Below are 15,560 nucleotides of genomic sequence, written 5' to 3' on the forward strand. Positions count from 1 at the left end.
GGGGAAGAACTGGTTTGAGCATTTCTAATGAAAATGGAGAGCAAATGCATGGCATGTGTGGAACATCTCAATCTAAAAGATCTTCTCTGCTCTGCCAGGAGGGCCTGGGAATAAGAGAGCAGACCTTCTCCAAAAGTCTGTAATTTAATAGCCTGAATAAAATCTATTTTTTCCCATTTCCATTTGCTCTTATCATTTCCTCAGAATTATTCCTAAACTTAGTTATATGGGTATTTTCTTTTTTGACCAGTAGTAGACTGTTCCTCTCGAGAGTGTATCCTTAGGGTTTAAAACTTAATCTAATATCTTATACCTTCATGTGTTTAATTTCCTTTTCCAAAACATTTATTTCACATGGCTACATTGTTCAGTAAAGTCATCCTCTCTGTCCTCTCCAGGCTGTGACATTTACATTGAATGATTCATTTATTTGGGGTCTTAACCAGTCCTAGCATTTAAATTTGCATTATATTGAAAGACAAACAGTCACAGGGAAATGATGCCAAGCTTTAGACCATAACTAGCCTCTGTTCGGTCTTGATCACTGTAGAATGTCACCAGTCAGAGTGAATAAATGCCAGCCAAACCCACCTGTGGCACCCTGTGTGGGCAGGATGGGGTACCAGGAAGGGCATCAGTGCAGAGTGAAAATGCATGGCCTCCAGCTGCCCCAGGCTCCCTTTCTCCCCACCCTTTCTCTCCCTCTATTCTTTTTTGTTTGGTGTTTTTTGGGGGGGAGGGGTACTGGGGATCAAACTCGGGACCTTGCACTTGCAAGGCAGGTGACAGAACCACTGAGCTAAATCCCAGCCTCTCTCCCTCTATTTTTTTTTGGTACCGGGGATCGAACTCAGGTCCTTGTGCTTGCGCAGCAGGCAGCAAAACCACTGAGCTAAATCCCTGGCCTCTCCCTCTATTCTTTCACTTCTGCCCACTTCTGGCTGGGTGGACTTGGTGAGGTTTCCCAGCTTTGAATTCTTCCCTTCTTCCCCAAGATCCCCTCCAATCCCTGACTTGACTGACTCTGCCCTTCCTCCCAGAGTCCTCTCTGTCACACCTGCACCACTTACCTAGTACCCAAGCAGCCCGGATCCTAGAAGCTCACGGTGACTGTTCCCCCTTACCCAGCTGGGTCTACCTGGTGGTCCCCTGTCCTGCCCCAGGCCTTCCTGAGGCTGGCCACCTTTCTTTCTCATTCATCTTCCTTCCCTGCTGCCTCCTTCTAGGCCTTTCCCACAGGCACAGAGCCCCCTCAGTTCTCTCTCAATTTCCTGCTGGGACAGCCCTGTCACCCTTCAATGCCAGATCTGTGTCTCTTTCCAGAGGAGTTGCAAATGCTGCTAGAAGTGTCCCTGCACATGATCTGCCCCGCTCCAGGTGCCCTCCCTGGACGAATGGATGAATGGCCTGGCAGCACTGGGTTTCCAGAAGGCTTTTGCACATCTGTGGGCCGTCTTTCCATTGGCTCTAGCTTTGGTCTGCGAGGACCTTTCCATTCAAGGGCCTTCCCAGAATACACAGTGTGCGCAGAAGACCACAAGGCACTTGTAGGGCATTTTTAATGAGATAGAATTCACATATCATAACATTTCCAATTTTTAGTGGATTCACAAAGTCACACAACCATTGCCACCTGTAGTTGCAGAGCATTTTCATCACCCACAATGAAACCTCATGCCCAATCATAGTCAATCTGCATCTTCCCTACCCCCCAGCCCCAGACAATCACAAATTGCCTTTCTCTCTCTGAATTTGCTGATTTGGGACATTCATATAGATGGAGTCACATGATATGTGGCTTTTTCTATCTGGCTTCTTTCTCATAGCAAAATGTTTTCAAAGTTCATCTCTGTCCTAGCAGGTATCAGTATTTCATTCCTTTTTTTGGATGAATAATATTCTGTTTCATAGACAGACCACATGTGGTTTGCCCATTCATCTGTTTGGGGCATTTGGGTTGTATCTGCTTTTTGGCTTTATAAATAATGCTGCTATGAACATTTGTGTACATGTTTTTGGGTGAACATACATTTCCAGTTCTTCTGCGTCTATACCAGTGGTGGCGAACCTGTGGCATGTGTGCTGCAGTGGCTGTTTGTATCATTGAAAGCTCTAAAAGGTTCACTGTCACTGGTCTGTACCAAGGGTGGAATTGCTGGGCCATGTATTCTCATTGAGGAGCTGGTTTGCACAGTGGCTGCTCTGTTCTGCATTCCGGCCTCCTCTCTGTCAGCTTCCTCGAAATCCTTGTTATGGTTCACCCTGACTCCTGACTGTGACTCCCCTGCTAGGTAGGTGTGAGGTGGAGTCTCATCATGGTTTCATACCATTTTCCTGATAAGAATGGTGTGAGCATCTTTTTGTGTGGTTATTGGCCATTTGTTTATCTTCTTTGGATGAATGCTTATTCATATCCACTAGGGAAACAGATTTAATATAAAAACACCATATATATATATAATTTACAAGGTAGGCTTACAATGGCTGCCTGCAGGGTCAGGGGTGGAAGAGTGCTGAAGTGCAGCCAAAGGCCTGGAGCTCACTGCAGAGTCCATGAGAGTGCATATCAGGCAAGCTGAAGAGCCTGTGCTTTAAAACTGAAGAGTCTGCACTGGAAGCCTGGAGATGTCTGTCCAAAGGTAACAGCGAAGACTGAGCTCCTCCTCTGAAGAAACAGAAGCGAGCCTTCCTTCCTTCCTTTTTTACTCTACCCAGGCTGTAAGCCTATTCGTTGGTACCCCCACCCCCAGGGTGGGTCTCCCTTCTTCAGTACATCCATCTTCCTCACCCAGAACTGTGCTAAGCCAATCCTCTGGGCATTTCTTATCCAAGCTGACACCACAATTAATGATCACACATCTTTTTCCATTTTTTAAAGGGGCTGTGAGAGTTCTTTATATACTCAGGACACAAGATCCTTATTGGATCAAGGATTTGCTCGTGTTTTCTCCTATGGGTTACCCTCCTTCATTGTCTTGATGGAGACCTTTGAAGCAAATTATTTTGTGGATAAAGTAGTTTTGTTTTGTTTTGTTTTTGCTTTTGGTTACTTATTGTTTTGATGTCATATCTAAGACCAAGAGGCATTTTAAGACTTTGTCCTTTGATGATTGTTCAAACCTCTCCCCCTAAGATGCAGATGTGTTATTTTCCTCTGAATCCTTTATTCTAAAAGCTACTGGCAGTGGGGAGCAACAGAAAAATCCAGATAACTAATTCTCTACTCTGTGAAATGCTCTTCCCCATTTTCCTCTGCACTTAGACTCTCTGCCCCGGGGCTCATCCTTTCACTGAGTTGAAAAATGTATCCATGGGTATGTCTGACACCGTCACCAGGACAGCAGTCCTCAGTCCGCAGCCAGTTGCCCATGCTCACGAGAGGGACTGCCTACCTCTTTTATTTATTTTTGTAATTTTTTAATTTTAATGTAATACAAGTAAATACTAATAAAACATAAGCCTTTCTATGAAAAAATAGTTTTTCACAACAAAAATTATTACAGACTAACAATGGTAAAAACACTGTGTCACAATTTTTAAAAAATATATTTTCAGGGCCAGGGATTTAGCTCAGTGGTTTCACCGCCTGCTGCGCAAACGCAAGGACCCGAGTTTGATCCCCGGTACCAAAAAATATATATATATATTTTTTTCATTTGCTAATCTGTCTCTCAGCTCATTTCCTAATAATATTATATCTTCTTTTTTTGCCCACCTCTTTTATAATGCCACAAGTTCTCTATCTCACCTGGGAGGCTGCACCCACTCCTGCTCCATTCCCTCCTCTCCACTGAAGGGAGTGTCACTCAGCATGACTGGTGCTCAAGGTCATTCTCAGGTTCTGTTCTATTTCAAACCTGCATGTAACCTCAACAGTCTACCACCCTAATGATGTGTCTGTGTGTGTGTGCTGAGGATAAGTGTGAAATATAGAGACGTGGAATAAGCCCCTTGGGTAAACTTAAAGGTATCCATACACACTGACCTTCAGGCCTGGGGGAGCACATGAGATCTTGGCGGGGTGCATCTCCCAAGGCCTCTGCATGCTGGAGTAAGGTCACCTTGCCCTTCACCTTGCACTGTTCAGACACATCCCCAGTGCCCTGCGCCTGTGTGCTAGCCGCCCTCTTCCCACCCACACTCCACTCCATCACCTCCCACTACACCGGCTCCTTCCAGCTCGTGTCACCTCCTATGACAGAAGTATTCAGTCTTCACCCCACCACACTAGGGAAGCCACTTCTCTGCTGCCTCTCCAGACACAAGCCTGCCTTGGTGGACTTCTTGCTGTCTTGGCACCAACGTAAGGACACTTAGCCTTGTCCTGTGAACTTGTCTGTTCTGTTTTTTCTTTTGTGGCACTGGGGTTGAACCCAGAACTACCTGTCCAGCCCTTTTTCTAGTTTTTGAGACAGGGTCTTGCTAAGTCTCAAAGCTGTCCAGGCTGGGTTTGAATTTGTGATTCTCTTGCCTTAGCCTGTAGTTCTGGGGTGACAGGCATGTGCCACCATGCCTAGCTGCAAATGTATTTTTTGAATAGGGGCAACCTCTGTCCTGTCCCTAGTTAGATGCCCGCCATCAGCCCAGATGGGGCACTTAGTATGCATTTCTACTTTCATGTTTTTGTGTGTGTTTGGGTTTTGGGGCATTGGGGTTGGACCTACCTCATGCCTACTCAGCAAGCCCTCCACCCCAGAACCTCACCACAGCCCGGTGCTCATCTCGTGAATGGAGGACCACTTGGAGAAGGTGAATTCCAGCTTTGAAAGTAGTGAGGTGGTATATTTTCCATCAGATTTCTGTGCCCAGAGACATATAGAAAGGACGCTCACAGCCCCTCATGTGTGTGCAGTATTTGAGCAGATGCAGTCCAGCCCCTCATGGCATTCAGTCACTCACGATAGTTTTGTGGAAATGTGTGTTTTTCTGCAGCAGTTCCCAATCCTGTGGGTGGCACTGGCATCTGCCTTCGTATTCTCAGACCCCCATCTGCCAAGTTCCCATGCTTTTCTGAAATGGTGAGCTCTACCATTCTGGTCCATTTCTGGATCTAAGATCCTAAAAACAGCACATCCCTTTCCTGCTTTTTCTGAGTCAAATGGACTTTTCTATCATTGTTCTCCCCAACAGCTAAATCTATATCTCTGTCTAGCTATCTGTCTAGCTATCTATCTGTACACACACACACACACACACACACACACACACACACATCCTTTTTTTTAAATTTTATTTTATTACATTTTAGGTATACAGTATAATGACATTCATCATTGGAAATTTGCACCTTTACATAATCTCTCTTGGTTCTTATTTTACACCCTTCCGCTGCCCTCCCTTCAACTCCTCCGTCCCTCCCTATTTACAAAGACTTTGTTTCCATTTTTTCATTTTCACATATTAATTCCATTCCCTTCCTTCCTTTCTGCCACCACTCCCACTTCACCTTTCCCTTTGTGCCTTTTCTTATTTCACACTATCTACTACACCTTTTAGTCCTTATCTACACTTTCAGTTTCTCACACTAGAGAAACTATTCGGTATTTACACGTGTGTCCTATTTATTTCACTTAAGGGTATCGCCTCAATGTGCATCGATTTAGCTATAAATGACTCTTAATTTCTCATTTTTATGGTTGAGTAGTACTCCATTTTATTTTTTAAAAACCCCACATTTTCTTTATCCAGTCTGCAGTTGATGGACATTTGGGCTGCTTACAAGATTTAGCTATTACAAATTTTGCTGCTATGAACATGGGTGCACATATATCACTGTGGTATGATTCTTTTAACTCTTTGAGGAAGATACCCAGCAGGAGAATAGCTGGGTCAAATGGGACTTCCAGTCCTAGTTCTTTGAGGTATCTCCATACTGATTTCCATAGTGGTTGCACCAGTCTACATTCCCACCAGCAGTGGAGCAGGGTTCCTCTTTCCCCACAGCCCTGCCAGAATTTGTTTTTGGTTGACTTCATGATAGCAGCCATTCTTTCTGGAGTGAAGTGGAATCTCAGCATTGTTTTCATTTGCATCTCTCGAATGACCAGTGATGTTGAACACTTTTTCATATGTTTATTTGCTATTTCTACTTCTTTGCCTGAGAAATATCTGTTCATTTCAGATGCTCATCTTCGAATTGCGTCTTTAAATTTGGGAGGTCTGATCTTTTTAAGTTCTTTATAGATTTAAGATAGTAGGCCTTTGTCTGAGGAACAGCAGGTGAAGATTTTTTCCCCACATTGTGGGTTGTCTCTCACATTGCTGGAGGTTTCTCTTGCTGTGCAGAAGCATTTTATTTAATAAGAAGAGATCCCACTTGTTGATTGTGCTAGTTCACAGGCAACTGAGGTTTTGTTCATAAAAATCTTTTCCTACACCAATGTCTTCAAGAGTTCTACCTAACCTCTGTACCAGCCGGTTCAGCATTTCTATTTTAATATTTAGATCTTTAATCCATTTCGATTTTAGTTTAGTGCATGGTGAGAGATAGAGGTCTAGTTTTAATCTTTGGCAAGTTGAAACCCAATTTTTCCAGCACCATTTATTAAAGAGGCTATCTTTCCTCCAGTAAGGGTGTTTGGCTCCTTTGTCGAAGATGAGATGGCTGAGTGTGTCTGGAGTTGTTTCTGAATCTTCTAATCTGTTCCACTGGTCCTCAGGTCTGTTTCTTTGCCAGTACCATGCTGTTTTTTTTTTATCACAGTAGCTTTGTAGTATAGTTTCAAGTTGGAGGTTATAATAACCCTTGCCATGTCTCTGTTACCTAGAATTGCTTTTGCTATTCTGGGTCTCTTCTTGTTCCAAATGAATTTTTGGATTGTTTTCTCAAGGTCCATGAAGTATGCTGCTGGGATTTCAATTGGGATTGCATTGAATCTATATAGCAGTTTTGGAAGTATGGCCATTTTCACTATGTTGATCCTTCCTACCCAGGAGCAGGGGATGTCTTTCCTTTTTCTGATATCATCAATCTCTTTTCAGAGTGCTACAGTTTTCAGAGAAGAGGTCTTTGATTTCTTTCATTAGGTTGATTCCAAGTTATTTCAGTTTTTTCGATGCTGTTGTGAAAGGAATTGTTTGCCCTATTTCTCTCTCAGTGAGTCTGTTGTTGGTGTAGAGGAAAGCTATTGATTTTTGTGTGTTGACCTTGTAACCAGCTACTTGACTGAATTTGGTTATTAAGTCTAGAAGACTTTTGGTGGAGTTCTTGGGGTCTTCTATATAGAGTATCATGTCATCTGCAAATAATGACAATTTGACTTCTTCATTTCCTATCTTTATTCCTTTTATTTCTTTCTCTTGTCTAATTGCTGTGGCTAATGTTTCCAAAACTATATTGAACAAGAATGGTGATAGAGGACATCCTTGTCTTGTTCCTGATTTTAGTGTGAAAAATTTCAGTTTTTGACCATTTAGTATGATATTGGCTGTTGGTTTTTCATAGATGGCTTTTATCAGTTTGAGGTAGAGACCATCTATTCCAATTTTTTGTAGGGTTTTTATCATAAATGCATGCTGGATTTTGTCAAATGCTTTTTCTGTGTCTATGGAGCTAATCATATGGTTTTTGTCCTCGGCTCTATTGATATAGTGTATTACATTGATTGAATTGCATATGTTGAACCATCCCTGCATCCCTAGGATGAATCCCACTTGATCAGGGTGTATGATCTTCTTGATGATCTTCTGCATTCTATTTGCCAGTATCTTATTAAGGATTTTTGCATCTATGTTCATTAGTGAGATTGGCCTATAGCTCTCCTTTTCAGTTGGGTCTTTCTCTGCTTTGGGGATCAAGTTGATGCTTGCTTCCAGGAATGAATTTGGGAGTATTGCTTCCCTTTCAATTTCATTGAAGAGTTTAAACAGTAGTGGCAGTAGTTCCTCTCTAAATGTCTTGTAGAATTCAGGAGTGAAGCCATCAGGACACAGGCTTTTCTTAGTTGGTAAGTTTTTAATTACATTTTCAATTTCATTGGTTGATATTGGGTTGTTTAGAATTTTTAGGTCTTCATTCAACTTCGGTAATTCATACATATCTATGAATCTGTCCATTTCTTCTGTTTTCCATCTTATTGGCATATAGGTTCTGGAAGTAGGTATTGATAATCCTCTGGATTTCTGCTGGGTCCATTGTAATTTCACCCTTTTTCATTCCTAATTGCATGGATTTGGGCCTTTTCTTTCCTTTTTCTTATGAGGTTGGCGAAGAGTTTGTCAATTTTGTTGATTCTTTCAAAGAACCAACTCTTGGCTTCATTGATTTTTTTGTATCATTCTCTTAGTCTCCATTGCATTGATTTCTGCTCTGATCTTTATAATTTCCTCCCTTGTATGAGCTTTGGGTTTGTCCTGCTCTTCTTTTTTCTAGAAGCTTGAGGTTCAGCATCAGGTTGTTTAATTGGGCTCACTCTGTTTTCCTAATATGAGTATTCACTGCTCTGAATTTCCCACATAATACTGCTTTCATTGTGTCCCATAGATTGCAATATGTTATATTGTCATTGTCATTTAATTGAAGGAACTGTCAGATTTCTTCTTTAATTTCCTCTGTGACCCACTGGTTATACAGAAGTGTGTTGTTCAATTTTCATGTGTTTATATAATTTTTGCAGTTTCTTTTGCTGTTCATCTCCAATTTCATTTCACTATGGTCTGATAATATACAGGGGATAACTTTAATTCCTTTGCACTTACCTAAATATGTTCTGTGAGCGAGTATGTGGTCTATTTTGGAGAACGACTCATGTGCTACTGAAAAGAATGTGTATTCTGATTTTGGGGGTGGAAAACTCTGTAAACATCTGTTAAGTTCATTTGTTCAAGAGTTGGATTGAGTTCTAGTATTTCATTACTTATTTTTTGTCTAGTTGATCTGTCTGTGACAGTGGGGTATTGAGGTCCCTCACTACTATTGTATTAGTGCATATATGACTTTTCATGTCCGTTAGTATTTGTTTTATATAGTTGGATACACTAGTGTTTGGTGCATATGTATTTGTGATTGTCATCTCTTCCTTTTGGATTGTTCCCTTTACAAGGATGTAGTGTCTTGCTTTGTCTCTCTTAATCAGTATTGGTTCGAAATCCACTTGATCTGCAAAGAGGATAGCTACTCCTGCTTTTTTTCAGGTTTCCGTTGCATGGAGTATTGTTTTCCACTCTTTAACTTTCAGTCTGTGAGTTTCTTTTTGAATTAAGTGTGTTTCTTGTATGCAGCATATTGTTGGATTTTGCTTCTTGACCCATTCTGCCAGTCTATTTCTTTTGATGACCATTAACATTGATGGTTATAACTGAAACATATTGACTTATCATTGTCATGACTTTTTCTTTTTGTTGGATTCTCCCCCTTTACATTTAATTTCTTGTTGCACCCGACAGATTCATTCTCCTGTGCTTCCTGGGGTTGTGATCCTCATTGTCTTTTCCTAGGATATTGTCTAAAAATTTTTGGAGTGCTGGTTTGGTATTCATGAAATTCCTGAGGTGCTCTTTGTCATGAAAGTATCTTATTTCTCCACTAATTTTGATAGATAATTTTGCAGGGTACATCAATCTGGGTTGGAGCCTGTTTTCCTTTAGGGCTTGTAATATGTCACTCCAAGCTCTTCTTGCCTTGAGGGTTTGTGTTGAAAAGTCTGCTGTGATTCTGATGGGCTTTTCTTTGTATGTGTTTTGTTTCTTTTCTCTAACTGCTTGTAGAACTTTGTTCTTCTGTTGGGTTTCTGGAATCTTAAAAATTATTTGCCTATGTGTAGATTTTTTTTTAATCAAGCCTCGTTGGAGTCCTATATGCCTCACTTATCTGTATGTCCAGTTCTTTTCCGCTGCTTGGGAAGTTTTCTGCCATCACTTCTGTGAACAATTTTTTTCTGTCATCTGCACTCTCTCTTGTTACTTCATTGAATCCAATCAGTCTTATGTTATTCTTCTTTCCATCGTCTAGCAGCTGCTGGATTGATTTCTCGTGGTCCCTTACAATTTTAAAGCAATTTTTCTTTTCCTGGTCACTAATTGCAATCTTATCTTCTATACCTGAAATTCTGTCCTCACATTGGCTCATTCTGCTGTGCAGACTTTCATTGGAGTTTTTAATCTCCTGGAAATCTGTTTGCATGTGTTTTAAGGATTCCATTTGTTTCCTATGTTGAGATTCCATCATGTTCCTGAGCTCCTCTCTAGATTTATTAATCATATCTTGCACTATGAGCACAATCTCTGCTGTTATGTGAGAAATTATTTCTGATTTCATTTTTTCCAGATCCTCTTTTGTTGCCAGTTCAGGAAGTCCAGGTTGTTGAGTATCATAGTGTTCCATCTCCTTTCCTTTTGTGGTTACTGTAGGTGATCTGGAAGTCTGGTTGTGAGACTTGTTTACATGTCTTCTCATTTCAAGGGGGGGAGTTCTGTTGGCACCCATGCGGCTCACCTCCTCTACACTGGGAGTGGTAGAATGGCAGCCTGGAAGCACCTTCCTATGCACTGGGAGCGGTGGTATGGTACCCTGGAAACCCCTATCTCTGAGCTGGGATTGGTGGAATGGCAGCCCAGAATCCCCTTCCTCTGCACTGGGAGCAGTGGAATGGCAGCCCAGAAGCCTCTTCCTCTGCACTGGGAGCAGTGGAACAGTGGCTTGGAAGCACCTTCCTCTGCACTGGGAGTGGTGAAATGGCAGCCTGGAAGCCCCTTCCTCTGCACTGGTAGCAGTGAAACATCGACCCAGAAGCCCCTTCCTCTGCACTGGTAGCAGTGGAATGTCAGCCCAGAAGCCCCTTTCTCTGTGCTGGGAGCAGTAGAAAAGGTGGCCCAGAAGCCACATACATCCTTTTTCTAGCAGTGTTGGCTTAAAGCAGCTCACGCTGCCTTTCCAGTGGCTGTGCAGAAATCCACTGGAGTGGTGCTATGTCCCATTCCCACCAGATTCCTGCTTCTTATGATGAAATATTCACATCTGCTAGAAAGTATAGCATGTTTACTTAGCTGTAAGGAGCACTGAAACCCAGGCCTGCACCAGTCCCCATTTATACTGACCAAGGTATCTGAGCCCCACTATGTGCTGCCTCCTCCTCACTCCAGGAAGCATCTCTAGCTGTCATCCATGCCCTCCTTAACTGTTGCTCCACATAGGTGTGGAGCCCATCCAGTATTCTTCACACTGCTTGTTCTTAACATTTATGAAAACAGAACTGTGCTGAATGTATTCTTCAGTCAGTGTTTTTACAGTGAACATCAAGTTTCAACTGTATTAATGTGTGTGTCTGTAGTTTGTTTTTGTCCATTGCTCTATAGTATTCCACTGTGTGGCTGCTCTTCTCAGGGAAGTTAAAAATGGTTTCTTGCTCCTTTTTCTATAAAACGTTATAAACTTACTTCAACAAGCACACATGTGTAGCAGTTCACATATCAAGGATTGGAATTGATGGCCTGGGAGCTTATGCCTCTGTGCTTGCCGAGTAATGATGTCTAATTGCCTCCTATCAGTAGGTCCTGAGAGTCCTGTGGCCCATGTCCTGCTGACATCAGGCATTGGTTCATGCTGTGTGCTTGCCGGTCTGGGACATGTGATATCAGCATCTCCTGGGTCTAATAACCTCTGATTATTAATGCAGTAGAGCATGTGACTGGCCATTCGTAGTTTAGCTGCTGTACATGCCTGTCTTTTTCCAGTTTTTCTCATAAATTACTTGTCTTTTTCTTGTGAACCTGTAGGTGTTCTTTTTATATTCCAAGCATCTGCCCTCTGTTTCCTCTTTATTCCACCATCTTTTCTCTTCATGGTTGTGAGAAATGATAGAACATCATGTGAAATGGGTCATATGAACCAGTCTTCTTCCTCATCATTCCTGGTTTTGGTTTCTTGTTGGATGAATCTTTCCACACCCCAGAGTGGTAAAGAGTTTTCTCATACATTCTTCTAAAAGTTTTATGTCACTTATTTTGTTTTCTATGCAGAATTTCACTTCAAATTAAAAACTCTCCAATCTTTCCTTGCAAGTTGCCTTTACCTAGAATATATCTAGGGGGTCTTATGACCCAAAGAGGTAGGCACAAATCCTAGGCATTCATTTATCCACTAGGAAAATAATGTACTGTGCAGAGTTCTGTAAGCTGCCGAGAATGAGTACCATAAGAATGAGCCTGACTCCTACAGTGTCCTCAAGTACAGTGTGCTAAATGGTATCATGAGGACAGCTCACTGTGGGTTTGCTAGTGTTAGAAATGGAGCTGCAAGGGTTAGGAGAGAAAGCAAGCAATTCATGCATAAATGGGTACAATACACACACCTCAACATCAGGATGGTGCCTTCCTCTGAGGCCACTTTGCCATCTCGAATCCTGTCCAACCTTGAAAAATTTAGAGACGGCCCAGGCAACAGATTTCAAGGGTTGAAAATACTGCAGCATACAATATTGCCTCTTCCAAACTATTCTTTTCTTCTTTGACAAAACATACTCCAAGATAGAGTTCTCAGGTCATTCCAGGACAGAAGGTTGAGATGCATAACAACAGGCAACCAGTGCATAGCCTGAATAGCTAAAGAGAGATGCAGGTGGAGTAACTGCTGGATTCTCTGTACTTTATGAAGTCGGCAATGGTAGAGATGCACCTTAAACATAGGTAGTCAAGTTTAAGTTGCAGGTTGATATTTACAGCCCACATAGATTTAAGTCTGTTCCATTCTTTGGTGGGTAGCTCCAGCTTTGCATGAGACCTTGAACTTAACCCTGTGTACTCTAGGTTCTCTTTGCCAGAAGCAGTAAAGGTTACTGAGTTCTTGTGTCAGTTCCTCCAGGGACTAACTGGGACCCTAGGGAATCTCTTGGACTCTGAGCTCCACTTCCTCTCAGTGAGGTGGAGACCATAAGCTTGCCCAGTGTAGGAGGATGTTTTGAAAAGGTTTGCTGACAGGTTTCCCCTGGGCATTGAAGGGGTTTGCCCATACTCCATCTGGTGGGAAAAGGGCCAGAATTAAAACCCAGGCCTTTCTCCCACCAAAATATAGCTTCTTCCTGTCATGCTGTTGCTGTCATTTTTAAAAAATAATAATCAGAGTAAAATTGGGAGAACAGGTTTGAGCCTCATGCTATCACACCCAGCAGAGTAGCAGAGCATGCACTGAGGGTCTCAGAAAGTTCTCTCAGAAGTTTTTGGTAAAATATAACCTGTGCGGACACAGAGCCTCTGAAGTCTTGTAGAGAAATGTTAACCACTGATAAAGTACATATGGACAGTGTCACTAACAAAATTCAAAACTACCAAGGTGATTTCTATTTGATGATTTGAATGTTTTCTGAATTCGGTAATGAAAAAGAAAACTCCTTTTAAAAGTATTTTACTTTTTTTAGTGAGATGGTGATACAGAGCAGGGTAAAGTTGCACAGTTGCTCCTGGGTTCTTTAAGAGAACGAAAGAGCAGAAGCTGGTATTGAAAAGGGGGTCCGATCTGTGTCCAGGGCCTCCTTTGCCACCTGCTTAGGCAGAGGTCTTTGACCATCCAGTGCTGGGTGTTAGCTCAGTATTCACATTTGAACATGTCTTATGGACAAGGTGAACCTTACATGAGTCCTGATATTCGACTTATAATGTCCTTCTTTACAGAGAGCAGCCAGCACCAAAGCCCTAAGGATGTTAGGGAAGAAAACGTCCCACAACACTGCTCCAAATGGCCCTGGCTGCTGGTTCTAATAGATTCTGTCATGATCCCAAGGCTGCATTTTGTAAGGCTACTCGGAAATGATTTTTGGCACCCATCAGTTCCTTGTCTGTGTCTGAACGCTGCCAGAGGTTGATATTTGTTTCTCTTTGTCACGGTGCTTACATGCCCTGATCCAGGCAATTCTGATGAGCTCCCGCTCTCACCCCAACCCCTAATGGCTGTTTGTCTAAATGACAAAACCCAGTCTAGCGCCATTAGCACGCAGTTGGGGTGCATGCTGCATGTGACAGGCCAGGGCATAAATGGCAAGACTGAGATGCTTCTGCAAACTGAGCACCTCCTCCTTCTTTTGTGGCTGCCATGGAGCCTTAGTTTAGGAATCAGAGGCTCTCAGAACTTGGTGATTGCCTCCTGTGACCATTAATGCAGGACTTCCTCCAGAGAGCACAGCCCTCTGGGCCTGACAGGGACCAGCTTGTGCCAGTGGGAGCGTATCATTCAGGGATGATGGGCCACTGTCTAAGCTGTCTCTGTGGCATCACGCACAACACCCCTCTGTAGATTTGACTATGAGCTAGAGAGGCAGAGCATGACAGGTCTTTGAGTGTCGCTCCTGTTCGAGCCCAGGCCCATGGGCAGACTGTGGGCTGAAAGGGGGAGCCATGAATTGAGTGTTGACAGCGGGCCATGGCGGTCCAAAGGCTCAGGTGGTTGTCAGCCGTAAGTTTAGCTCAGCTCTTTGAGTAATTTGTCACGCCTCGCTCGGCCCCTGCTGGGCCAGCACGTGCCAGCTTACTGTCAGAGTGCCTGTTCGCCAGACGGCCACTCAGGCCTAACATCCTGCTGTTCCCCGACCAGCGGCTTGCTGGGGCCGTGCTCGGAAGGCCGAGCCACAGCAACAGCCAAGTGCTGTGCAGAATAAGCATGTTCATAATGAGACATGAATGGCATTAGTGGGTCCCCCTAGAATTGGGCCTGAGCAGGCACCGCATGCTGAGGAAGTTTGGCAGGCTGTTCATTAAGGCAAGTCACCAGGAGTTCAGCCTCAGCCGTGGAGCCGGCCGGGTGCAGGCTGCCCAGGCCTCTGTCTATAGAAAAGATCATAAATCATCATGGGGCCACTTCTGAACTCTTCATGCCCATGTTCGTCATGTTACATTTTGTTTAGTTGCATCCAGCAAGATTGAGAAGGATCCCTGGCCTGTGATAGTGTTGCTTTCCGTGATGATAGGCCTGTCCTCTATTCTGTGCCACCAATCCTACAACCCCTGGCCTGGCACAGTGCTGAGCACTTGAAATACAGCAAGTAAGGCAGAAGAACCAAGTTTTAAATTTTTAATTAATTAAAATTTAAATATAGATAGCTGCATGTGACATGTGGCTCTCTAGATTGCTCTGGTCACCCAAGGTATGAAGTCATCCTCTGAACACATATGAGAGGAGGCGGAGGAAAAGCCTACATCTGGAAATCAGTGTACCTACTTTGTTAAAAGAAAATAGACAAACATCTACCTATTTTAAAGTACAGGCTCCATTGAAAGGACAAGTCACCAACTTATATTTTTCAAGAGGCCATTTTGAAAAGATAGTTTTAAGGGACAGTAAGAAATGCTAGAATTACTTGCAAGTAACAGATTAAGGGGTGGCTCTCATTCTCAGTGTTCCTGGAAAATCAGCCCAGTTTTCAAACTGACTGCAACATGTCTTTTAACTTTGGCTTTGGTAATGGGGAAGGGGGAAGTGAGACATCACACCAACCTCCCCAGTGTTAATTTGTGAAGTCTTATGTGCTGCTGCCATCCATTGTCAGTTGTTCTGTTGTTACCCTGGTGTTAGAAGTGCATGAGTCACCTTCCCAGGAAACAGAAGCCACACACAAAAGGCGAAGATTTGCTTTCTA

The 15,560-nt window shown here is 43.0% G+C and overlaps 1 protein-coding gene across 16 annotated transcripts in view; it reads left to right on the forward strand.

Moving 5' to 3' along the window:
- Ralgapa2 (Ral GTPase activating protein catalytic subunit alpha 2) overlaps positions 1-15,560 on the forward strand; it is a 364,983-nt gene that overhangs the window by 261,803 nt on the left and 87,620 nt on the right. The window lies entirely within an intron of this gene.

Source organism: Heterocephalus glaber, unplaced genomic scaffold (assembly GCF_053883595.1).
Source record: "Heterocephalus glaber isolate CG9 unplaced genomic scaffold, H.glaber_assembly_v1.0 deba00001532, whole genome shotgun sequence".
NCBI lineage: Eukaryota > Metazoa > Chordata > Mammalia > Rodentia > Bathyergidae > Heterocephalus > Heterocephalus glaber.